Below are 26,509 nucleotides of genomic sequence, written 5' to 3'. Positions count from 1 at the left end.
CACAGTGCCTAGGGACCTATCCATTTTTCCTTTGTACCAAATCAAGTCTTTGAGTTATGACTCCTGAGGAACCCTGGTGGGAAATGTGACCTTGTGCATCATCACAAGTGCTTTTATTTATAAAAGGAACCTCCCTCCCTCTCACTCTCTCTCTCTCTCTCTCTCATGGTTCCAACAGGGAGGGAGCTGTCCTGAAGCTCTGGGTGAACGTAAATCGTTCCTCATGTCCCATCAAAGGCAGGCTGGGTGTCACCGGAGGTTCTTGCCAAAACTCCAGCAAACACTTGCTGATGTGGCGAAAAGGAGCTGGGAATGGTGTGAGGCAGGACACTTAAAGGTACCAGGGATGGGGGTGGTAAAGGGGGGTACGCCAGAGGGGTCTCTCTCCCTCCAGGGCCGAAGGCTCTTGGGCGCCTTGCCAGTGTATGTTCCCTGCCCATTAGCCGAGCCCCCTGCCTTCTCCTGGGGTTACCTTAGCCAGTGAGATGATTATCTGCCTGGCAGGTAGTTGAGAGATGGAGGTACAGAGAGGGCGAGAGACTGCTCCTCGGAGAGGCTGCCAGCCCCAGCAGCTGGCCCCCGAGACCCGGAACGCCCAGGGCCCAACAGAAAGCATCCTGCTTCCCCTCCCGACCCGCTGAGCAAACACATGAGAACGGCAGGTGCCCAGGGCAGCTGGCCAAGCACGGCTTCTGCCCACCACTCCATCCGCCTCCCGCCCAGCCAGGGCCAGCCTGAGCCCAGGCCCAGGAACCTCCCTGGCACTGGCCCTGCTCTCACCGTCCAAGCTGGCAGGAGGGAGGACAGGCAAGTCGGTCCCCAAACAGGGAGCTCCACAGCTCTTCGGTGGGGCGGAAACAGCACATGCCAGCAGCTCTGGGGTTCTACGGTGTCCTATTTTGCATATTTTAAGGAACTCACGTGGAGACCAGGAAATTGACAATGCCTTCCCAGGAAACTCACCATGGCATTTCAGGGATGTCCACTGACCCATGAGATCTCAACCGGACAGACCAAGGGCGCTGGAAGGGGTGTCAGGTAACCCTGGTCACAATGCGTAAGCTTGGGCAGGCCACGTGCCTTCTCCTGGCGGAACTTCCACAGCGATTTTGCCGCTGCTTGCTGAGGTCCCCGCAGAGCGCAATGGGGTGACAAGAAGCTGTCCTTGCTGTCAGGCAGCCCTGGACAAAACAGCTCATGCTCTGACGTTCTCGGCCGGTGCCCCTGGTCATTCATGTGATGCCTCTGAGCTGAGTTTCTTCATCTTCTTGCCAAAAAGGGCAATTTCTCCCTGTAGCGTCTTGCAGTGAGAATCAAATGAATATGGCCAAAAAGTGCCTATCAAAGAGCACATGCTGAAAATATGGGGGCTGCTGTTTCTACGGCTCACCCACGGTCAGTTCTTAAACTGGTATCTGTCAAACTGTTTTCCCTCTGAGGAATATAGCAGGAATATGGCCTTGGCGTTGAAGACCCAAAGAATTCAGCAAATCAACAGAGACTGAGGGTTTAGCTTCTTATGTAAAACTAGGACCTCAGCTAGTCCACTTCCCAACACACACGCGCGCACACACACACACACACACACACACATGTTCTCTCTCTCTCTCCCTCTCTCTCCCCGTCTCATTCACTGCTTTACTCTATTCATATCCAGCAAATGGCACCTCTGCTCTTACAGAAAACCAAGTGAACGGGGAATGGCACTGATCCCAGCCAATCAGAGATGTTCTGAATGCAGGAAGCAGGCAACATGCTGGACGCATCCACCCAACTTACCCTCCTCAGGCCGTTCAATCATTCAGCAAGGACATGATATAACAAGCAATGCATGTGGTACTAGGCCACTCCTGCCCTTGCAGAATTCAAGTCATCGAATACTTGGTATTGATATTCCCAATTGTATCTATCACCAAAAAACGCTGCATAACAACAAAACCTCAACAGCATAAGCACTAAGTGTCTGTGCATCTGGGTGGTCAGGCAGGCGGCTCTGACGATCTTGGCTCAGGGTCTGGGAGTTGGTTGACTGTCAGCTAGTCTAGGCTGCTTTCAGCTAGGAGGATTAGAACACCTCGGCCATGTTCTACGTGTCTCACCTTTCTCCTAGAACCAGAAGGCTAGCTTGGAAATGTCCTCCTTTTGGTGACGGCAGAGGTCCAACAGTACAATATGTCTATCAACAACACCTCGCTGGACAAAGCCAGCCACACGATCTAGCCCAGCACCAGAGAGACAGAGAACAGGTGAAGAGTTGGAACCATTCGTGTAATCAATTCACCACACCATTTTATAGAGAGAAAAGGGAAGATACATATAATTCTGCTACTCATATAAAGTTACCGAGCTAAGTGTCCCAGGCAGGATTTGAACTCAGGCTCTTTGGACTGTGCTGAGCCCTATGCTGCTGCCATGGGAGCACAAGCATGGAAGAGAGGCAGCGATGACTCGGAACGCCAACAAATGAACCTGATGCTAGACTTCTGGCCCTGCCAGGGAACAGTTCGGTGCATCTTGGGTACAGACAGCTTCCGTGAGTGTAGAAAAATAGCCACCTCGGCCAAGACTTGCAGGCTGAGACCTAAATTGCAGGTTTTAGCATCAAACACACTCCTTTCCCCAGTACAGAATGAGAGCAGAGAGCAATGAGTTAAAGTGGCTGGAATCAACCACGCTTGGGAGAGCAGGTGTGAACCAAGCAGTTCCACAGAAAGGATGTGATCCCTACCATGTTCCCGAGCTCCACAATTGCAGGATAACAGTCACGCAAAGGCTCCATGTTCGTTGATCCACGCCTCCTCTTCTGCACCCCCAAATGTCCTCGTTTTACTGGGGATAGGGAGAGCATGCAGCAAACCATCTCTGCACAGGGCCTGCAGCTCTGCTGTAGCTGCCGGGCTGAGAACTGGAAAGAAAAGACCAAACAGGAATCCAAACGATCACCTAGCATCTGCCGGGCTGAGAACTGGAAAGAAAAGACCCGATCACCTAGCATCCGATCACCTAGCATCCGATCACCTAGCATCCGATTCGGTGGCTCTGGGCTGGGGCCCGGGAGTTGATATTTTTGACAGTCGCCCCCAGGCAATTCCGATACAAGGATCTTTGGATCACAGTTTGAACCCCTTCTCCCCAAAACAGCTGTCACATCACTCTGTGCCCTACAGAGACCACACGTGCCCGAAGGTGTGCAGCGCTCCCATGCTAGTGGAAAAGCAGACATCCATACAATGCAGACGCACACGCACACACACAGAGGGGAGGGGCCGTAACGACAGGAGCTAAGAAGTGCTTCCCACTTCCCGCGGCAAGCATTATTTTATGGCTGTGCACACATTATCGCGTCTCAGCCTCACAAGAATTTTATGAGGCAGGGGACATTTTTATCGCCATTTTTCAGATGAGGAAAATCAGGCACAGAGAAGTTAAACGTGTCCAAAGTCCCAGAGCTGGTAAGTGTGGCGTCCAGATGCACCAGCAGACATTCTGACCCCAGAGCCCGGGTTCTCTGCCTGGATGTGCTGCCTGCCACCAGTAACGCCCTTATAAAGACGAGAGTAAACTTGAACTTGCCCTGTGGCCCCAGTTCCTTAAAGCAAAACTGCTAAGATCATGAACACTTTGAAGCCTCTTCAATGGGAAATGACTTAGTCGCATTATCTCATTTTCTCTGCCAACCTCCCAGCATCCTGTCAAGCCATCAACCAAACTGGGGAGGCACAGCTCTGCTGGAGCTACGCCCTCCACTTCTGCAGACAGAAAAAGGAGCTTCAGAGAGGTTAAGCAACTTGCCCACAGCCACACAGCCAGTCCAAGGCCCAGCCCTGTACTTGAACTTCAGTCTCATCTAATCTAGAGGCCAAGCTCTGGTCTCTTCTAAAATGTGATTCATGCGCCTGTGTCAAGGCTCTTGGGGATTCGAAGAAAATGTCAACACCCAGGCTGAAAAATGTTATGACCATCTTTACTGGAGGGAAAGGAACTTCCTGTGCAGTTATTAAAAGGAATGAATTGGGGCGGGAGTAGGACTGGGAATAGGAAATACGCAGCTTCCCAGCACAGGGGATGGTTAGCGGCAAGGAGATGCTCTGTGCTCAAAAGTACATTCCGAGGCAGGGTCGGCCTGCGTGCAGCCGTCAATGCCAGGGCCACCATGGACGTCCCCTGGGCTGGATGCTGGCTCTAGGTCTGCAGAGCGCTCGCTGTGGACGTGGCTTCTGAGGACAGGGATGGGCCTCCAGCCAGCAGCCGGCAAGACGCACTCTTTGGCAAACTTCCCTAGGATGGACTATGGAAAGATTTTTTTTTTTTTCCCCTCCCTACCCCATATTTCTCCAGCTTGGGGAAAAACAGAAGAAAAAAAAGAAAATGGGCCTCCCTACCCCAAGAGAGAATATAAGAACTCATAAATGGAAAATCCACAGACCAAAAATGAAATTCTAAGGGAAAAAAGTCATCATTTCCGATTCGGGCCTGTGTAAGTGTCTCGAGGGGGCTCGACCATGACCCGTCTGGTGTGGGAACAGCAGCGTTTAAGAGTGGGGTGGCAATCGGGCCAGGTCAGGAGTCCCTCTTGTGGCCGAAGGGATTCCCACCCACCTCAGGACAAGGAGTGCTGGGGGCCTGAGTCCCCTGTACCCAGTGGCTTCAGCGAGATTGCTGCTTCGGACTTGGTCATTTCACTTGGGACGCATCTGTGAAACGGAATCATCCTAGTCACGGCCCCCAGTCTCACATCCTGGTGACTGCTCGGCGTGAGAACGGAGGGGAGCACCTCTAACTCTGTGAAGCCCTGTGCACATGGGCAGTGTTAAAGACAGTAAGGATCCCCAGCAATAACGCTGATGACGTTCACCCCGGGACGAAGGGTCGTTCTGCCTCTGATGAGGACAAAAGCGTAGCTGTGCAGAGGGATACAATGCAGTCTAGGGGACACTGGGGTGCAGGCTTTAGAGCCGAACTGCCTGGGTGGGAAATCAAGCTCTACTACTAACTAGCTGCGTGACCTTGGGTAAATCACTTAACTTCTCTGTGTCCCGTTTCTTCATCCACAAACCGTAGATACAAATAGTCCCAACTTCAGAGCACTGTCGTGAGGCTTAAATGATCTAATCCGTGGTGCTCAACATGTGTTAGCTATTATTATGAAGCTGGTGATCGGAATACTATAAATAGTAAAATATTATTCACCAATGTCTGGGCCATCTTGGAACTCAGTATAAGCAGCTCCTCCGAATAGAAGTACTGTTGAAGGAAGAGTGTGCTAAAAATACTTCGGAGATGTTTCAAGATAGTGGAGGTATCCATTTAAAACAGTGCAAAATGAATGCGCTGAATGCTCATGTAAGAGTTATTTTAATGAGCAACTATAAGTAATATGCCTAACATGGTAAGCAGGCCCACGGCCTCTCTCCTCCATTCTGACACCCATGACTACATCGTGGGCATGGGTAACGGGTGTCACTAAGCACAAGGCACTGAGGGAGAACAAGGGACAGGGCAGGGAAGGCCCTACTAATGCATTTATGGTCAATGGGGACTTGTGCATCACACTTCTAAATGCCAGTACCCCCGGGGGCTCTGTGAAGGCTCCAGGGATGAGACGGCTCGTGAGCAGGGCCCTACAGGGTTGGCAGAAGTGTGAGACGTGGAGCTGGGAAAGCTGGGGCGTGCAAGGGGACAAATGCCCAGAGGGAGTCCCGGGAAATCGGCCGCAGAGGCCGGCTTCTGTCCTGACTGGGGACTGCAAATTCTTGGCTGAGGGGTCTGCCCTGGATTCGGTGGGAACAGGGAAACCACAGGATGCCGGTAGCTGGGGAGCGAGTGATGCAGGCAAAGCGTGCTTCAGGGAGGTGCATCTGGGAACAGGGTGCACAGTGGGAAGAGAGAAGGTCTGGATGTGGGGAGACCCTGTAGAAAGCGAGCCCAGCAGTACAGGAGGTGACATCACGAGCTGAACCCCACATTGTGGAGGTAAAATCCACTGAGTGAGGACTACAGATGGCAGGAAAGATGAACCATTTGGAAGATGGTGGAATCGCCTCATTCAGGAGAGCCTGGGACATCGAAAGGGAGACACTAGGCACTTAGGGTTCTCCCGGGGAGCAGCAAACTCATGGTCATCACCCCCATCCACGGTTTCGCTTTCTGTGGTTCCACTTACCTGTGGCCAATTGTGGTCCACAAATATTAATGGGAAATTCCAGAAATAAGCAATTCCTCAGTTTTAAATTATACACCATACTGAGTAGCGTGAGGAAATCTCACGCTGCCCCGCACGGTCCTGCCTGGGACGTGAATCATCCCTTCGTCCAGCGTCTCCACCTGTAGACGCCACCTGCCCGTTATCACCTCGTAGCTGTCTTGGCGATCAGACTGCCTGTCATGGTATCGCAGTGCTTGTGCTCAAGTCACCCTTATTTTACTTAATAATGGCCCCAAAGAGCAAAAAGAGTGATGCCGGAGATTTGGATATGCCAAAGAGGAGCCGAAAAGTGCTTCTTTTAAGGGAAAAGGTGAAAGTTCTCAAGGCGTTTTATCATCTCACATCATCCCAAGAAGGAGAGTGAGTACAGTACAATGAGATATTTTGAGAGAGGCCACATTCATATAACTTTCATTAGTATATTATTGCGAGTCTTCTACCTTATCTTTAGTTACTGTTACTCTCTTCCTGTGCCTAATTTATGGACCAAACTTCGTCATAGGTATGCATGTAGAGGGAAGAACATAGTACACATAGGGTTTGGTGCTATCTGCGGTTTCGAGCATCCACAGGGGGTCTTTGAGCATGTCCCCTGTGGATGGGGGGGGCAGCTACTGTTTTCTGAAGTCAGAAGAGAGGGGACCAGAATCTGTGTCCCCAGCCGCTATGACTCTTAGTTTTCCACAGCCCCCATAACAAATCACACACGTTGATTACCTCGCAGTTCTATAGGTCAGAAGTGAGAGGTGGCTCCGCTGGGTTCTCCGCCCCAGGCTGCCCAGGTGGATGGCAGCTGCCAGCTGCCAGCGGGCTGGGCTCTAACCAGGGGGCTGTGGGAAGAAACCTCTTCCAAGCTCAGTCATTCAGGCCATTGGCCGAAGTTACGTCCCTGCATTCTAGGACTGAGGCCCGTTTCTTTGCTGGCAGTCAGATGGGGGCGACCCTTAGCAACTCGTCTCCTCCCTCCAGTTCTTGCACAAGTGTCCCCACATTTCAGAGCCAGCAGCAGCACCCCGAATCCTCCTACCTGGAAACTGACTCTTCTTGAGGGCATCCTTCTATGCCAGAGCAAGTTCTCTGCATAAACCTTAATTACACCTGCAAAGTCCCTTCGCCACGTAAAGGAACACATTTTACTCACAGGCATAATTCCAGAATCAGAGTGTGGACAATTTGGGGGCCATTCTGCCTACCAGAGCATCCCAGCTTCTCCACCGGTAGCTGGCAGACACCACACAATAACTAGTAAGGTGTGTTGAGCACAGTCCTGGGTGGCAGCCGTGGGTTCTAAAGGAATCGTGGAGAACGGGCACTTTGCCCAGCCTCGGGGAGGGGGCACACGGAACAGGGAAATATCAAGAAAGGTTTCCCGAATGAAAAATGAGATTATCTAATGGAAGCGGAAGATGAACAGGAGTGAAGGGAAGTGTCACCACCAGATCTGGTCACTTACAGATCATCAGAATAACATTTGGAAGAAGCCAGAAGCCAGAATAAATTCAAAGGACACGCGCCAGGCCTGAGATGTGGAGAGTGTGGCAGGAGCCAGCCTCCCTGCTCGCTAAGAGCTGCTGTCACCCTCCCCTCTTCTGGCGAGGCGGATCTGCCCTTCCAAGAACCTTCCAGAAGCAACGGTGCACTTTCATGGAAACCTCACCACGGAAAGGAAAGGAGCTAAGTGACGGCACGTGCTGGCCTGAGGAGGAGTCTGTGACACAGGAAATGAAAAGGACACGCAGATTGATGTGTGTAACAAGTCTCCAGTTTCCCAAATGAAAAGGGAAAGTGAGCTCCTGTGAGGTGCATGGGGTTCACGAAACCGTTTTTAAATATTCAAGAATTCTGAGAACTAGTTCTTAAACCTTTGGTAGCCTCTCAGCCATGGCAGGATTTTGCCACCGAAATCAGCAAACCTACAATTCAGGGCTTGTTTTCTTTCCTGAGAGGCTGAGCAGCACAGCACTGGGTGCACAGAAATTTCCAGATAAGACGGATTATCTCTCAAGAAGAGACGGGATGGGTTTCACGGTGGTGTTTGTTGGTTCCCATCCTTATACTAATTTTTTAATTGGTGCAATTACAGTGATTTTTTGTTTTTGTTATTGTCCAGATATAAAAAAATACTGAATATAAATGCAGCCTGCTGTAATCCCTATTTTCAGGACCCTGCCCAGGAGGCAGCTACAGCATCCTGAGCGCCGAGCCTGCCTGCAGCCGGTCCAGGCACAGCCGGCTCTGAGACTCGCAGACGGACAGGAACCACCGCCCGACCATCACAGGCTGCTCATTGCTGACCGCAGTGCTGGGAACCGGGCAGCTCAGGCCAGCCAGACGGCTGAAGTCCTCCAAAGGTCCTCCCAGGAGGCTGGGCATGCTTCCTCTGGGAAAAGATTTTCATCAGCTGCAGTCTGAGACGCGGACCTCATGCCTCATCTGCTACAATCATTATGAATCATGCCGGAATTGCCAAGGAGCAGGAGAGCTCGCTCAGGGCCCGCCGGCTCTGCTCCCTGGCCAGCCCTTCTCCTCGTGCTGTCAGAGCCTGAGAATTTTAAGGGGGTGGTGGTCAGGGGAGGAGACCCCTGAACTGCAGACAGCAACACCAACCACCCGCCCCGCCGACGTGCAGCTTTCGCATCTGTAACGCTCTGGGGAACACACTCATCGCAGCCCCCGCAGCATAACTCTGAGAAGGTGGGCTCCCGCGCTGTGGGCTGGATGCAGGCCTGGTCGCCCACAAGCCGAGGCTCTGTCAGGCAGGCCTCCCTGCTTTGCCCTCCTTCTGCTGCGGTACCACCCGGAGGAGAGATTTTTCCACCTGTCGCACTTCAGTTTCTTCCCTGCGGCATTTCGCCAGCCGGTCAGCTCAGAGCTAGGCTGCCAGGGGCTTCCAGAAGCCTAACGGTGGAGACAGGGGCACGGACGGACAGCTGCCCACCTCCTTGAGAGAGCCTCCGCTGACCCCCAGCCCGGGTGCCTGGCACGGAGCAGCTGATCACGACAGGACTGCTGACCTGTGGGGGGACTTTATCCAAACTTTTATAGCACTTTTTCTTATCATGCCATCATGCCGTGTTAACGATGTGCCTCCTGTTCTTCTGCCCCATAAGGCAGACCTTTTTATCCATCGTCGTTACGTCTGAAAGACTGAATAATGAACTCTCTGCACACGCTGCAGTTCCTGCCACACTCCCATATTCTACGACGCTGAAGCTTTTTGTGGCTTTTCACTGTTATAAATATCACTGTAGCCAACATCTTTGTGCATAAGCGAAACAGGATTCTGAAAACTCTGAAAGGAGTCTACTCATTTCTGACTGTTACAAACTCCCAGGATACCTGCTCAGTCACATGCGCATCATCCCTGACTCGGGGAAATGGAACGCCAGGCAGCGACCTCCTGTCTGACAGGCGAGAGCTAAAGATGGCTGTCAACATGAAGGAGGTAGGTGATGTGCAGGTCTGTTCACTCAGGCTGAAAAATTACGGAGGTGGCAGCGAACACATTCTGACTGTGCCATGAACCGGCCAGCAGGCATGCTGGGGTCTCAAGAAATTACCCGTCACCTCAGCTACCATCGCTGCCCTGGAACAGACAGAGAAGGTTCTATCAAGAAGGCCCAGGGGACATCCATACGTGATGCTTTGAAAAAACAGCTTCTCGAAGCCTGACCTAGGGCCATGAGGCCCTAACCCAGGCCAGGGACATGTGAGTCTGCGTCCGCGCTGACCCTCCGTCGGTCTTTCGACCTCTCTGAGTCTCCATGTTCCCATCTGCAGACGGGTGGGGTGATGACCGGAGGATGCCTGAGGTTCTCTTTCCGCTGTTCCACAAGGCTCTAGAACTCAAGCAGACAGGAGGGAGCTGCCGACCCAGGAAAGACAGGTGCCTGGCCTCACCTGGATCAGAACATCAGACCCTTTGTACTTCAGAGCCTCCCAGCACTGCAGCTGATTCTGGAAAGCGTCACTATCTGGCCAAGATAATTGCTGTGTGTCACCTGCGTGGCTTGTTGAATTGTAAGTCCCGAGAGCAGGACACAGTGTGACTCATCTTTGTCTCCCTATAACCCTAACTGTGTGGGGAGAGTATACGAGAACTCACACTGTATCATTTGTCACAGCAAAAAAAAAAAACTGGACACAATTTAAAAGACACCGGCAAAGAATGACTTAACATTAACCATCACCCAACTACAGAAGATGACAGATCACACTTGCGATGGAGAGCAATCCTTACTAATACAGACGGATGTCCACCATGTATTCTCCAGGGATAAACTAATTACAGGACCACAAAAGTGCACCTGTGTAACCATGCGTGCCCGTGAGGGACAGCTACATGTTGTTCATGGAAATCCCTGAGTCTTGGGGTTTTAGGTGAATTTTTAAATTTTATCCTTTGTCCATTGCTGAATTCTTTAGTTTTCTTCATAATTAGTAAGCATTCCTACCTAGCAGCATCTAAGGCAGGAGTCATCAAACTCTGGCCTTCAGGCCAAATCTGGCTGCCACCTGCTTTTATTTAGTCCCCAAGATGAAAACGGTTTTTAAATTTTTAAATGATTGGGGAAAAAAATCAGAAGACTAGTGAAGTTGAAAATTTCCGAAATTCAAATTTCAGAATTTGCGCAAAAATCCAGGTTTACTGGGACACAGTCATACTCATTGGTTACGTATTGCGCAGGGCACTATGGCAGAGCATGGCTGTCACAGAGACTGCATGGGCCCCAAAGCCTAAAATATTTGCTCTCTGGCCTCTTGTACAGAAAGTCTGCCGATCCTGGCCTAAGGAATCACCTGCTCTGAAAACCTCTGCCAGATCCCTTCCCCACAACGCCACTCGCCAGGGTCCCACGTCTCACACTGATTGCAACCCACAATCGATCCTCATTATTTGCAAATTCTATATCTGTGAATTTGCCTGCTTGTCAAAATGTCTCTGTAACCCTGCATTCATGAATATCCTCAGAATGGCCAAAAAACTGTGGGCCACCCAATGCCCACGCTGCCAGCTGAGGTGGAACCAGGTGAGGCTGCTTCTCGTTTCAGCTTCAGACTGTAAGTAAGTGTCCTTTCCAAGGTCCATGGACTGCCTCGTGTCTGTGCTTCTTGTTGGTGATTCTGTTGTTTAAAATGACCCCTAAGCACGGTGCTGAGGTGCTGTCTGGTAATCCTAAGTGCAAGAAGTCTGTGCTGTGCCTTACAGAGAAAATCCTCAGGATAAAGGAGCTTCATACAGGCATGATTTATAGTGCTGTTGTCCATGAGTTCAATGCTAATGCATCAGCAATATATATTAAATAAGGTGCCTTTAAACAGAAACACACATAAAACAAGGTTATGTATTGATTGGTCCATGAGAATGTCGCCAAAAGACATCCAGGAACCTAACCCTGTATTTCCCCTGGGGCAATAATTCAGTATTTGCGAACTCAGTATTCATGGTGACTTTATAGATCATAACTATGGCAAATAATCAGAATCAAGTATATTTGCTTTCATAATCTCTCCCACCACCACCACCCTCTACGTACCCCACCAATTCCTGAGTTCCGTGGGGACAGGAACTTGCTCATATGTGTCTCCTGAATGTCCATGACAGAATCTGGCACAAAGCACGTCCCCCTTCACTGACATGATGATGAAGCAAGGGGCAGTGCAGTGTAAGAAGGGCCTATGCCATCATCTCCACCTTCCCTTCCAGAAGGTGATGGTACCGTGTGGCCTCTGAGTCTCTGATCCTCTGGGACCTCACACGCCTCTTCTGGAGGATGGGGATTGTTGAGGGGATTCAGTGCTCTCATACGAGTGAGCACTTGGCTCTTGGTGCCCAGTGGTGACTCAGTGAGCTCGGATTATTATTTTGAAAAATTTCCAAAGAAGATGCCCCTTTTTTTCACTTTTAGAAAACCGTCACTATGCTTGACCACACTCATTAGCAAAAATCCTTTCCCATGCACTGACCAAAGTCGTCTTGCAGATTCTTAGTTCTCAATAGAAAACCTAGAAGGGAAAACAAAGAGCCACAGAGCCCAGTGGGAACCACCATAAACTTGTCAGTCCATCAACAGCTTTTGGCAAAGCACCGTGACAGACACAGGAAGTTTACGAATGAGGTCGTGAAGAAAAATACAGAGACAGGGAAAAAATGAATAGTCCTGTAAGGTGAAGCGACATTAGAAAAGAGGAGGAGAAAAATCCCACAAATAATGACGTGCAGAGCTTGTGGCACAAGCCACACAAGGTATGTTCATAAGGCCAGCGTCACCTCTCTTTATGCAACACTAAGGAACATGTTTATGGCAGAAGTGCTTACCAAAAGCTTACAGTCCCCCTTACAGAGTTCAGTCACCCCTGGAGAGTGGTCACCCAGGCTGGGATTACATTTCTCAGCCCTTTGCTTCCAGGCAGGGATGGTATGTCCAGTTCCCCCCAACAGACTGCAAATGAAGTGGCTGTATGCCACTTACAGGACAGGGTGTTTAAGACGTGGGCATGCCTCCCCACCCTCCCTTCCCCCACCTATCAGCTGGATGGATTTCAGGGTCCTTGAAGGACAGCGGACCAACGGCGTGGAAGAGACCCGAGTCTTCTAATCACTGCATAGAGAAACACCACCCACTGACCAGGACCATCCATCCTCCCTGGGCTATTACATGAGTAAGAAATAGACGTCTTTTGTGCTGAGCTACTGAATATTGAGATTTAGTTGTTACAGAGTCTAGAGGCACTAGAATGAAACAGCCCTCACCTTTTTTGTCATTGACGTTGGATGAAGAAACTGAGGTTCAAGTGGTAGACTGAACTTGACAAGACTGCACTGCGAGTAAGGTGTTAACTCCCACTGGTGCCTCGGTTAGCTTTTCCAGCCCACGACCTTTCCATAATACCCAGCTACCCCATGCTAAGCGCTCTGTAAGTGCTCTGCGAGTCCAGATGAAGAAGGTTCAGGGGAAAATACTCTGAAAACCAAGTCGCACTTGTCACTTCCTTTCTTGTCCACGGACCCTTTTCTTAGCCAGGTTCGCCCCATCCAGAATTTCATTTTCCGTGGAAACAGAAAGCAAATACAGTAGCAGACATCACTAACCATTCTCGAAGCCTTGTCATTACTTTGAAATATGCTAAAATAGCCCGTCTCCTCCACCCCCGGGGTCCCCAGCTCCCCACCTCCCGGTCCGCTGTCTGTTCTGTTCATTTTGAGCACCACCCACGGCCAGACATGGCCAGGCCGCTTCACAGAAGCCAAAAAAGTTATCAGAAATGAGTCCTGGGTTTGACAGAGAGGCCAGATGTGCAGACAGGGGTATTTCAAGGCCCTCACTTCCCTGCTCATAATTAGTCAGCTTCTGTCATTGATGAGAATCTCCAGATGTCACAAAACAGTGACCTTATAGGGCAACTCCCATGAGGCAGGGCTGCTTCGGCACCCATCGCAGTATTCTAGAATGTGAGCATTGATTGACAGCTTCAAAATACTAGCCACCCTTCTGTTTAGTGATGAGGACAAACTCCCAGAGAAAAGATACTTAATCTGTCCAGCTACTCTTTGTATATTCAATGCACATCTCCTGTGTGTCACCTTGGAAAACCAAGCTTAATGAGCGAGGTAGACATGTTTATTTCAGGTCCACACATTTTCAAGGTCCCGTGACCCCTCGGATTCTCATCTTTCACAGGACCAACAGCCACCACAGCAGTCATGGCCGTCCAAAACGGCGTGCATGTACATGGCTGCCTTTCCCAGAGACTGTGAGGATTTCTGCAAAGATCTTCTCACCTATGTGACCCATTTAACACAGATTCTCAGGATGTGTCACGTCGACGGAACTGAGCTAAAAGAAGGAAGGGAGAGGAGACAGAGGGAGAGGCACAGGGACGTGAAGGTGGCCCGTCCAGAACCACAGACCTAGCTAAGACCAGAGAGGGGCGTGACGTCACGTGGTGCCCCACTGGAGCCGGACCCCAAGTCAGGAGAGTTGGAGGGAAAGATAAATGAAATCACTTCTGCAAATCAAAAAGCAATCAGCACAGGCAGGCTGGGCAGACCCTGGGAACAACGCGGACCCAGCCTTCACGCCTCATCACGATAACCACAGACCACGTGCACAAGTCCGCCCACACCAACACCAATTCTGTGATTCCTGGCCATGTGAAAAGGTGTGAAAACACGGATGCCCAGGCACAGCAGAGATCGGGGTTCAAGCCTAGCCTGGCCTTTACTATTGACCGAGTCGATAAACCCCTCTGCCCACATGCTCCTCTTCCGTCACCCACGGTGTAGCGATGGCTTCTTTATTCACTCTCCCATTCGGCAACTGCATGCTGGGCATCGGCTACGAGGATGCTAAATGAGTCAGATGGAATAATGCGTATGAAAACTGCTTTTGGACATGCAATGCATTCTACAAATGAGAAGGTACGGTCCCTGTGTGCAATGATTAATCCTGAGCTCACAGAAGCTCAGGACCCAGAGGGACCTTCCAGGGTCACACCACAGGGCAATGCTTGGATTCCGTCCACCCCAACCCCTCTCAGCAGCCATGTGGTCTCTACAGGGACATTTCCAGCAAGGTACGCAGACAACTCATTCCACCCAGAAGACTCCGTTTCCTTTTATTTTGTTGGCATCTGTCTGCCTATTATTTCCACTTCTCCATCTTGGTTTTGATCTTTGGGGTCATATAAGATATGTCTGACCAACTGCCTTCCCCACTAACCTTTTGTTTTTTGGAGACGAACACCTCCCAACCCCGCTCCAACGTCCTCTAGGTAAAGCTAAGACAGCCCCAGGCTTTCCCTAACAAAACGCCACAGTTTGGCTTAAACGACAGACATTTATATTCTCACAGTTCTGGAAACTGGAGTCCAAGATCAAGGTCAGCAGGTCTGGTTGCTTCTGAGGCCTCTCTTTTTGGGTTGCACATGGCCACCTTCTCACTGCGTTCTCATATTGCAAGGAGAGAGAGATCAATCTCCCTGGTATCTCTTCTAATACAAGGCATTAATCCCAATACAGGAAGGCCCCACTGTCATGGCCTCATCTCAACATAATTATCTCCCAAGAGTCCTATCTCCAAACACCATATAAGATACATCTGACCTACCACTTGGGGGTTAGGACTTTTAACATACGAATTGGGGGTGGGGGGTTCTCAACATAATTATCTCCCAAGAGTCCTATCTCCATATAAGATACATCTGACCTACCACTTGGGGGTTAGGACTTTTAACACACGAATTGGGGGTGGGGGGCACAATTCAGTCCATAGCACGTTCCCCGCCTCCCCAATGTTCTCTTGTTAAGCAGAATCGAATCTTATTGACACTGACTGAGTACCCACAATGCCTTCAAGACATTAATTATATATGCAGAGAAAATCAATAGGAATTACCATTCCTCCAGACCTAAAGCAGGTTGCTCTCCACACGTAAGAGGTCCCCATACCAGAAGAAAGAATGGACCACAAGCCGGGGATAGGAAGTTCGCAGACAGAGATGTCACAGTGAGAAAGTAACACAGCCCTGCCCTTTGATTAATTTTGATTACGGAGATGGCGACTCCTGAGCCGAAATCAGGAAACTCTCACCCATTCATTCACTAATGACTGAGCAGCTTCTCTCCACCAGGCCCTGTGCCACGAGCTGCAGATATAGCTTTGAGCAGAGCACATGAGCCAGCAGCCCTGATGGACCCAGAACTGGCTTCCTGCGATGGGATTGAGAGCCTTCAAGGAGGAGGACGGGTCACACAGACAGCTCTGCACCCCTCGCCCTGAGCACAGCGCCTGCCCCCGAGTAGATGCTCAGTGACTGTATCTCGTAAAATGACAACTGCAAACCAAGACCCCTCCAAAGTCGGCCTTTATCATCGGAGGTGACTAATTAGCATGTGATGAAGGGTGGCCATGAGCCTTCCTAAGTGACACAGGCCCACTCGCTGATTTTTAAGGAAAGTCCGGGGTCCCAGAGAGCTGAGCCTTCGAAGCCACTAAAACACTGTCCTTGTGAAGACAGAAGGCAACCAGTACTGGACTGGACTTTTGATGATGACTTACCATCAAAATCCCAGGTCTGGATGACAGGTGTAGAAATTAAATTTGGTGAAGAAGCTGTTTGCGGTGATGCCATCCACCGCATGGCGGGTCTCGGGAGAGGTCTGGTCCCCCTCGTCCTAGCTTTGAGTGAAAGTGGGGTGCAGTGTGAAGACATGCCACTGTTTATAAGATCGGAAAGCAACAACAGGGAGGTCGCTGGAAGAATGGTCGCCTTCGGTAACTCTGAGCTGCCTCCAGCTACTGCTGTGGGAGCGGAAGGTGCGTAGCGGCAGGGGAGACCTCTGCAGGAAGCCCAAAGTCGCTTCTGCAGGGGGACTGAAAGCAGCTCACAGCACCCAGGCTCGGCCACCCTGCAGCGTCCATGTTTGAGTTCTTGTCATTCCGTCCCAACACGTAGCAAGGGCTGATGACTCTTTAGCCTTGGAATCACTTTTTGCACCTTTTTTATCAGCCGACTGTCCTAAAATCAAGCTCTTCTAAGCTACGATTTCTAACCTATTTCTATGCCAGAATCTTATTGACCTATTTCTATGCCAGAATCTTATTGATGAGAAATCTAGAAAGTCTGGGTGCCAAAACAGCCAGCACGATGCTTGCATATTTTTAAATTAAAATATTTCCTACTAATATATATAGTAACACTAATTTAACGTATTAAAACATTTTGTGCTAAAATATATACTAAAATGCTGCATATTTTTAGAGTTGGGATGTCACAGTGTGGTTTTCCCCTTCAATCACTTTAAATACTGAAGGCAGGGCCTGTATGGTCATTTGCCTGAATGTCTGTGTTTACGTCACCTACATCCTCGTCAGGATACATCAGAATCGGCACCACCATCTCTTTTCTCGGATATTAGGACACTTTTTAATGTATTTCTAAAACTTTCCTGTTGGGATGTCTTATTGTGTGAGAAGAGGCAAACTGAAATATGGAAGGGTGAAGAGGTGTGATGTTGGTTCAGAACCCCGGAACACACACACACACACACACACACACACACACACACACACACACACACACAGTTGATCCTTGAACGACATGGGTTTGACTTGCACAGGCCCATCCATATGTGTATTTTTTTCAATAAATACACAGTTGGCTCTCTCTATCCCCAGGGTTTTGTATCCTCAGATTCAACCAACCTCAGAGCCAAAACAGTATTTTCAGTCCAAGGGTAGGAGTCCCCAGATGTGGAGGGGACTGTATGCATTGTTCTGAGCCATTTCATATAAGGGACTTGGGCATCCACGGATTTTGGTATCCTTGGAGGGAGGCGGAGTGTCCTAGAACTAATCCCCTGTGGATACCAGGGGACGACTGCAGCTAAGTTTTGGGGGAGTGGAAAGATATGTGGATTTTTGACTGGGGGGGGGGTCGGCACCCCTAACCCCCATGTTGTCCAAGGGTCAACTTCATATCAATCTACTTTGGAAAAAAAACACAAAGTTCTGGATAAAGGGTCATTTAGTAGCATCTACATGTCCTTGATGTCTTCAGACAAAACAGCCTTACAGTGCAGTTTAACAGAGAGGACCTGAAAGAAACGATGGGGAATATTAATTAATTCCCATACAATGCTATCTGTATCTCACCCAGGACAAAAAGAACAGGCTCTTTAATGTAATGAATATTTTAAAAGGCAGAGATACCTTGTTATGAGATGCTCTTTTGACTCTGGCTAGAAGAATTTTTAATAACCGAACTTCTGAAAAATCTTGTCATTTTTTCACCATACTTAATTGGAAAGACGATTATTATTTTTATCAAAACACTGAATTTTTTCCCTTCTTTTCCATACCTTTGGTTGAAAAAATAAAAAGTGTTTCTGCTAATGAAATCAGCAGACATGTAATATTTTATATGTTTGTGAGTTGTGTAACTTCATATTGACATACTTCATTATTGGCTTGATTGTGTCATTGATAACATGATGATGTGTATGAACATTAGTTCGACCATATAGTTATAACATCTGGGAACATGTGGCTATAATTCTGTGGGAGAAATAATTTGGCGGTGTTCACTAGCTTGCGACAACCTAGTATGAGAGCTTAACTATCTAAGTGAATCCTGAAATGAAACAGCTTGGACTGACTTAGCTTCCGGTCCCTAGAAAGACCTGGCTGTGGATTTCAGGCCTCCATCCCACAGTGAGCCCCTAAACCTCATCAGGTGACTGCAGGAAACAAGGACATAATACCTGGGAGTGCTCAGTATTTGGCCCAGTAAGCAAGGGCTCAATAAAGACTCTTCTATATCCTATTTTTACTATTACTACCACCATTAGTATCATCGTTACTGAGCACGCCATCCATGGAGACACCATGCCGGAAGGAGGCAAAGGAACTCAGAAGGCAAAAACTGGGTCTAGCACAGAGGAACTACAAGAGGCAATGAAGCAGCCTGGTGAGCAGAAGGAAACAGAAACTGTTCTAGGGCATGGACCCCAAAAGGAGTAAGGAACAGGCAAGTAAAGGGGACAGTTCCTTCAGGAGCTAACTCAGTGAGCACGCCAAAGCCTGAGCGGACGCACCTTTTTGTGACAATTTCCTCATTAATAAATTGGAAGAATGTCAGTTAGTAATGGGGAGGTTACGCAGTCAAGGTTTGTAAGCTCATGGCACACAGTAACATCCTTCGAAAGGCGTTACTTCTTTTCTTCTTCCTCCTTGAATCAAGGGAGCATCTGCTTTGAAAATGGGAAAACAAACCTATACATAAAAATAAATCCACCTAAATGAAATTGTACATTAACTACGAAAGCCTAGTGATCATTAAACACTCCTGGGAGGAACTGAAGATGGTTCACTGATTAATTGAGTTTAGTGCTATCAAGCATCACCTAACAAATCATTGCTCCTTAGAGGAACAAATATGACTGTCACTTCGAAATTTCTAATTTGCACTCTTCCGGGGAGACCAAAAGGCTACACACTTAGGAATAAAGTTCTCCCCAAAGTTTTCAAGGGTGAACAATTGCCAGCTTCCTCGGATAAAGGGAAGACAATTAGCCAGTGTCACTGTCAACCAGTGAGGACTGCAGGCCCCCTTTGCGTCTACAGCTTACAGACTCGAAGGATCAGATGTGGCAAAGCAGACGGTGGAGTAAAAACTGGGTGAATGCCCAGCGTGTAAGATTGTTTTTGTGGCGCTGCCTGTGCAGGAAAATACAACAGAAATTGAGTTGACAGAAGGCATCAAAACTCAACACACAAGTACAGAGGCACACCCACACACACAAACCACATGTTTCTTACTTTCCCATTATATAATTAAAACACGGTCTTTGTTTTAAAAAAATCACAAAGCAAAAGTTCCCACTTTCTCACACCTTCCAATCACATTTACCAGAAACGTCTGCTAACAGGAAGTGTATACCCTTCTCAGAATTTCTCCTATGTCTAGACAAATATACCTATGTGCTATGTGGTTCTGTCTTAATTTTGCAAAAGTGGGCTAATTCTATACAAAAAGTACAACTATTCTTCAATTAACCGACCATGGACACCTTTTGAGAGATATATATATATCTCATTTGTATTTAAAATTTCTTATTTTTCATTCTGAAATAATTTCACACCCACAAAAAGAGTTAAAAAAATACAACAAATTCCCAGGGCCTCACAATTTCTCAATATTGATAACTTACACAACCACATATATCATTAATATAATATACATGAACACCTGTATTATTATAAAACATACAAAATCTAAGACGTTCCATAAAAAAAAAAAAAGAAACAAAGTAAACAGAAAGAGAAGTGGTCATATTTTCCTCCTACACCCTGTTCTGAGTTGAATTATGGCCCCGGAAAAATATGTTTATGTCCTACCCGCAATGCCTGCGGAATGAGACTTTATTTGGAAACAGCATCTTTGCAGAAGCCGTCAAGTCATCAAGTCAAGACGAAGTCATATTGGATTAGGGTGGACCTCATCCTTCTAAGAAGGGGGAAGTCTGGACACACACAGGAGAGAAGGCCATGTGAAGCTGGGTACGGACACTGGAGTGATGAAACTATCAGCCAAGGAAGGCCAAGGCCTGCCAGCCATCGCCAGAAGCTACGAGAGAGGAAAAGGGGTTCTTCCCTAACATTTTGAGAGAGCAGGCACCCCGGCCGGCTGACGCCCTGATTTCAGGCTTCTAGCCTCCAGAACCATGAGAGAATAAGTTTCTGTTGTTTTGGCCACGTAGCGTGTGGTCCTGTGTTACAGCAGCCTCACAAACTGCTGCACACCCCAGTTCAGCCCCACTGCGGAACGCTCTGAATGAGAAAGGAGAAAGCGTCAAGCAAGGTAAGGAAGATGAAATGCCACAGAGGCCTGTTTTCGATGCCACGGGTCATCGTATCGCTCGTGATCAATGAGAATGCCTCAGGAATATCACGGTTCATAACCGATCGCTGAGAGACATGTAGTTCTGGCACTGGGGTGACAGAAGGCTTGCCGACCCCCTGGTCAGGGAGATGAGCTCAGACGTGGCATCATGGTGGGACGCCGAGGGGGAAGTCATGGCGGCAGCGTTGTTTTCGTCCCGCAGACACGCTCTGCGGGGAGCAGTCGTGGGTGAGTCAGATGGGCTTGCACCCAGGGCAGCCTTCTGCGGAGCCCAGCCCAGAGGAAAGCCCCCAAGAAGCACCCAGCCCACGTTTTCTCCCCTGCCGGCCCACTTCCCCGTCAGCGTGGCCCGGGTTCGTTCTGACGAGGCTGTTTCCACCCCTCGGGGGCACACACCCGTGCAGAAACAGAGAAGCCCAGCCGACCTTGAAGCCTGGGGCCCAGCGAGCATTGCGGAAAACCCGAAGCATCACCTCCCTGAGCAGCAGCCTGCGGAAACGGGCTGCCGGCAAGCCCCGGGAACATCCATGATCGTGGGCAGACGGCGAGCGTGAGACGCAGGGCTTCCAGGCAGAGGCTGCAGGTGGGCAATGGGGCGATAGCGCTCTGGCCGCAAAGCGACAAGCTTGGCAGACCTGTTTCGAGCTCAGCTGAGCGAAGGGGACCAGGCTGGGAACTACAGAAATACACCTCGCATATCAATCGGGCTTCAGCAGGGGAAGAGGACACGTACCGGCCGTTTTCACGGGAAGAATTTCAGATAAAGAAGGAACCATTTACTGAAAAGTCAAAGGGGGGACCCTAAGGTATCGGAGTAGTGGGGTGCACAGAGCAAGCACATCCCTTCAGGAATGGGGTATGGAGTAGGATTATTAGGACTAAGATGCTTGGGGGGCCCTGCAGAGCCTCAGCTGGGGGTGTCACCTCGGAAAGCAGCCAATGAAGCTGGTTCCCAGAGTGTGGGGAGAAAAAGTCCTTGCAAACTGGAAGCGGCGGCTGCTCTTGGGGACAAAGGCTGCCGCCGGGGAAGAACTGTCACCACAGTGACAATGTCGGGAACGGAGGCGCGTAGAAAGGGTCGCGGCCCTGCCCCCTCCGCAGCTTCTACTCCCTTGAACAATCAGATCTGGCCACAACAGGACAGTCATCCTTCAAGGCCATAGTCAGTGGCCAGAACCTGGCCACTGCCCTTTTCTACTGGGCAGACACAGGGACGATCGTCAAACTTACAAACTAGTCAGGCGCAGACCCGGGCCAGCAGACAGGACGCTGGCTGGGTGTCTTGGCTCCTCGCCAGCCCTGCGTGCCTTCCAGGTCCCCACCAATCCCTGAGGCCCAGCCTCCAGGCCACGTCGCTTACTTATATTTCCTGGCCCCTGCAGACAATTGAGTTCGAGACCCCTGGCCGGGAGGAAACCACATCGGAGGCTCTACATCGTATGTGAACACCTTCACGCGTACTGTGCGTGCGTCAGGTTCCAAGAAAGCAGGCCCACGTGTCTTGTCCTCTGCACTATTCCCCTCACAAACTCCGAAACCAAACAGATAAACTCCTTCCTTGGTTTTGGGGGGCCGTGTGAGGCACTCACTCGGCACGGACAGTGCTCCCTTCAACGGTCTGGTCCGTGTGGGAGCAACAGACAAGCAGAGAATTTGAAAAAAAAATAACGTGGGCGCATTTCTAATGGGATAAGCCCAGGGGCCTCTGGAAGTATGTGTGGGGAGAGGTACGCAGTGGGGTGACACGGGAGAGGAAGGGCGACAAGGAAGGCTCCCCACAGAACGACAGGAAGGCCAAGAGACCAGCAAGGGCACACACGCCCTGAATGTGACAGCGTCCCAGTCTGCTATCATTCTGGGCAGCACACGTTTCTGAGTTTCTGTCCAACTGCGTCCGATTCACCTCGACTTCGGGTCCTGACACCACGCTGCCCATGGGGAAAGCCGTGTGTTCTCAACCGGCTTCCCTCTGCCCAAGTGGACTTTCAAAGCTCACCATTCATTGACTCCTCTTGCCATAAGGAAAAAAAAAAAAATAAGTCTGTCGAAAAGTGTGTGGAGCGTGGCAATGCGTTAGAGTTGAGACGTCGCTATGAACTCACGGTTAGTGTAATATGGATACAGATGGGTAACCACGGAGACGTTTACACATACGTGTACATACACAGGTTAGTACACACGCATATGTTTCACTGCTCTGGCAGCTGAGGCCTAGAAGCGATGACACCCCAGCAGCAATGAGCACATTCCGCACTAACCTCTTGGTCTCTAATAGCATAGATTTATTTTCTCCCATAAAACAAACCAAGGCTCTTTGGAGAAATGGACCAATTCTAAGTCTGAGGCAGGAAATTATATAAAATGAGCCTGGAGCAACATATAGTACCAGAAAGTAAGAAAACGCTCCCAAACAACCCCGCGATGATGGGGCTATGTCGCAAACATAGGAGCCAACTAAAGAGCTGCCAGTGACCAAAGCTAAAAAAATTGTGAACAATAAAATAAAGTCATGTTGGATTATTAATCCAAAGTATGTAATAAATATTCGTGAGTTTAGTGGTATAAATAAATAAAGGCGAGGGGGAGGAGAGGAAAGAAATCTCGCAGGGGAAAGAATTCCAAATTGTTTGTGTACTCCAGTCAAGGGGAACACAGTGCCGCCCCCCTTAAGTGTGGAGTGTATAAGGCGGCACCCTTCCCAGCACAAAGGAAGGGGGTGGGGGCAGGGAGAGTATCTCTGCAGCAGAGAAACCGACAAACAGCACCTCAGCCGGGCGATCAAGGTCAGCGTTAACAGCGGTCAGTCAACGTTGACAGCACAGAACCTTGATACGATGCGACTTTGTCTCTGTGCTCTTCCTCTCAAAACCCATCATCCGGGTCTAAGGATGAGAAAAGTCCTAACAGAGGGGCATTCTACAAAATACTAGATCAACGCTCAGAACGGTCGAGGTCATCAAAAACAAGGGAAGTCTGAGAAGCGTCACAGCCAGGAGGAACCGAAGGAGACACAATGACCGTGACGACCACACGTTGTTATGCGTTGTACTGGATGGGATCCTGGAACGGAAAAAGGATGTCGGCTAAAAACTAAGCATAATAATGTATTCATATTGGTTATTAATTGCAACAAATATGCCACCCTGATATAAGATGTTAACGGTAGGGAAAACTGGATGCGAGGTACATAAGACCATTCTAAACTATTTTCCAATTTTTTGGTAAAATCTAAAACTACGTGACGTAAAGTAAAAGTAAAGCTTGTTTCTAAAAAGTGTGCAGAGGACATGTGGAGGACAGTGGACGTGTAGGGGTTACAGGTAAAAACAAATGATGACATCTGAAATACATTCTCCAATTTCCGTTCCTTGTGATGGCTGTCTTATACTGGCCCCATTAAACTGTGAAAAACGTTAGCAGCCTGAAAAAGATATTGGCGTGAATGTGAAATGTGTTAAGTTGGGAGGGACCCGGGAAAATCAGGTTCACAGAACCTGAAGCAAACGGTCGATGAATGCGTCGGCTCAGCACCCATTAGCGGATCATCTTAAGTATGTGCCTTCAAAGATTCACAGACAATAATGTCATTTGATCCTCAGAAGAGCTTGCTCTGCAGAGGAGGAATTGGAGGCTTAGAAGTACCTAGAGCCTTCCTCCCAGCACGGAGCTGGCAAGTGGCAAAGCAGAGACCTGGGCTCAGGTCTCTTTGCTGGCTCCCCATGCAGTACCCCCCCTCCCCCACCCCGTGGACAGTCACCTTCCCAGTTCCCTCCCACGCCAGCAGGGGTAAGGCTGACACTCAGGGAAGACTCGAGTTCAGAGAGGATGGCACTTAGATTGGGTTTTATTCTTTTTTTTTTTCTTATTTCTATTTTTATGAAAGTCTTCCCTAACCCAACAGTTGTGAAGGTCCCCTGACTGATTTTTCCATGGACATGACACCAGGGTGGCTCCACTATGTACCGGCAGAACGATGCCAAGATGAGTCGAGACCAGGCATCCTATGTTGCTGAGACAGGTCAGTTTTCATTTTTGGAGGAGAAAAAAAAAACCTCACCATGCCTTGCATCCCACCGATGGGTGTTTCTTCAAAAAGGCACCCACTGCAACCAGCTCTGGGACAGTGACAAAACTGGAGAGAAAATGGCTTGGAGCAGAAAAATGTGGATTCCAGCAGGCCCGTGATTACTCGGGGCGACAACGGGACCAGCGCCTCAGCTGTGTCACGTTTCATCTCACCTGAGACAGCCCAGAACCCCAGCTGGGAGGTCGCCCGGGGGGACTAGGAGCCGTCTGAGGGCGGTAAAAGGCACTAAGAGACACGGCCAGGATGGAGTGACCTGGGATGAGGTAGCGCTTACCTCCACTCAGCCAGCGGTCCATCTATCAGCAAAAGCTTCTAAGTGTTAGCTTCGGGTTAAAAAGAACAAAAGAACCTGAAGTTAAGTAAAAGCACATCGCACTAGGCTGAGCTTCGCGTACGTTCCGGGGGAAGATCTCTTCGTTTGCCATCTTGGGCCCGTGAGTTAAACTCCACCCCCTCGTGTGCTCTGAGGAGTAAGTGACATAACACACGAGAGGAGCTGGGAACACCGTGAAGGATACGTCTGAGCTCTGCGATTTTTACTGTCATCGCCGGTCGTATCGGCGACAGCGCTTTCGTCACCGTAGCAGTACCCCGCCACTGCCACTGCCACCGCCACTGCCACTGCCACCGCCCCCGTAAGCCTCTTGCCATAAGGGTGATGCCAGAAGTCCCAACGCTCAGCCGTCCCAACGCTCAGCCGTCCCAGCAGGCGAATCATGGACTGACGGACAGAACGCACAGACCGCTGAAGATCCACAAAGTGCATCCTCCAGGGAGGCAGCCCCGTGGGTCACGGAGAGCAATCGGGAGGCCGGAGCTGCCTCTGCTGCAGGAGCCGGATGCTGTGACCACAGGAGTGTTCGGTAAGCACCGAGTTTGTTTGAGCAGAAGATGAGGAAGAGTGAAAAGATCGATCAGGCCCAGATCGGGGAGCGTTAGGGTCCAGACAGAACAGGACAAGAGCAGCTCTGATGGTTTCTAGAATCAGGCTCCTTGTTTTAAAGATGGGGCCGTGATGGTTCACAGGTATCAGCTGGGACTCCGCACTCAAAGAGTGGCTTTGGGGCCAAGGCAATCGAGGCACCCTGCAGCCTCGGTCTGAGGTGTGCGTCCTCCGCGTGTGTGTTTGTGTGCTCAGGCTGCCTGGGCACAACACCAGAGCTGTGCGGCTCACACAACAGACACTTAACTGTCTCCTAGTTCTGGAGGCTGGAAGTCCGAGATCAAGGCGCCAGCCACCTCGGTTTCTGGGGGGAGGTCTCTTCCGGGCTGGTAGACACAGCCACCTTCCTGCTGTGTCCTCTCACGGTGGAGAGATGGAGTGTCTTCTAAGGACACTAACGCTGTCAGATCGGCGGCCCCCAGCAGTTATGACCTCATTTAACCTTCATTCATTATGGCCACACTGGGGGGCTAGGGCTTCAGCATATGAATGGGGGGCACAAACACTGGGCAAATACAGGGTTCGGATACACTGCGTCTCCCCCAGCATATCGTGTATCTGCTCTGTTGTCCCCCCGACAGCTGGCACAGCGCTCGGCCCCCAGTGAGAACGTGGACGGGCAGGGAGGGAGAGGAAACTGCTATATGCCGCCAGTCACCGCTCGAGGTGCTGGGGAGGTGGGCTGGGCTGGGTGAGAGACCACCACCCCGGGCAGGAGCTGAGCACAGGCGTCATCAGATCTCTTCCCCTAGGAGACCCTGGAGAGAGAAGGATCCTCGTCTTCAGAAGAAACAGAACGGGGAGAGGGGGTCAGGGGCTGGCAGAGGAAGGGAGACGAGGGCAGGCGGGAGGGACGATGGAGCAGTGA

The 26,509-nt window shown here is 49.9% G+C and overlaps 1 long non-coding RNA gene across 47 annotated transcripts in view; it reads right to left on the bottom strand.

The window, feature by feature from the left end:
* The window catches only part of LOC102895780, a 659,008-nt gene that overhangs the window by 504,698 nt on the left and 127,801 nt on the right, over window positions 1-26,509 (bottom strand). For 2 of the 47 annotated variants that reach the window (XR_003042538.1, XR_003042527.1), the window contains exons 7-8: window positions 2,729-2,905; window positions 964-1,300 (exon numbers count right to left, since the gene is read on the bottom strand). The exons of 43 other annotated variants lie outside the window; for them this stretch is intronic. This is a non-coding gene — a long non-coding RNA (uncharacterized LOC102895780). Of the gene's footprint in view, window positions 1-963; window positions 1,301-2,728; window positions 2,951-2,980; window positions 9,792-26,509 lie in introns of all 47 variants that reach the window. 2 more of the 47 variants (XR_003042532.1, XR_003042535.1) reach the window with 2 other exon arrangements.

Source organism: Pteropus alecto, unplaced genomic scaffold (assembly GCF_000325575.1).
Source record: "Pteropus alecto unplaced genomic scaffold, ASM32557v1 scaffold238, whole genome shotgun sequence".
Lineage (NCBI taxonomy): Eukaryota > Metazoa > Chordata > Mammalia > Chiroptera > Pteropodidae > Pteropus > Pteropus alecto.
This window is presented reverse-complemented; position numbering and strand designations above follow the sequence as displayed.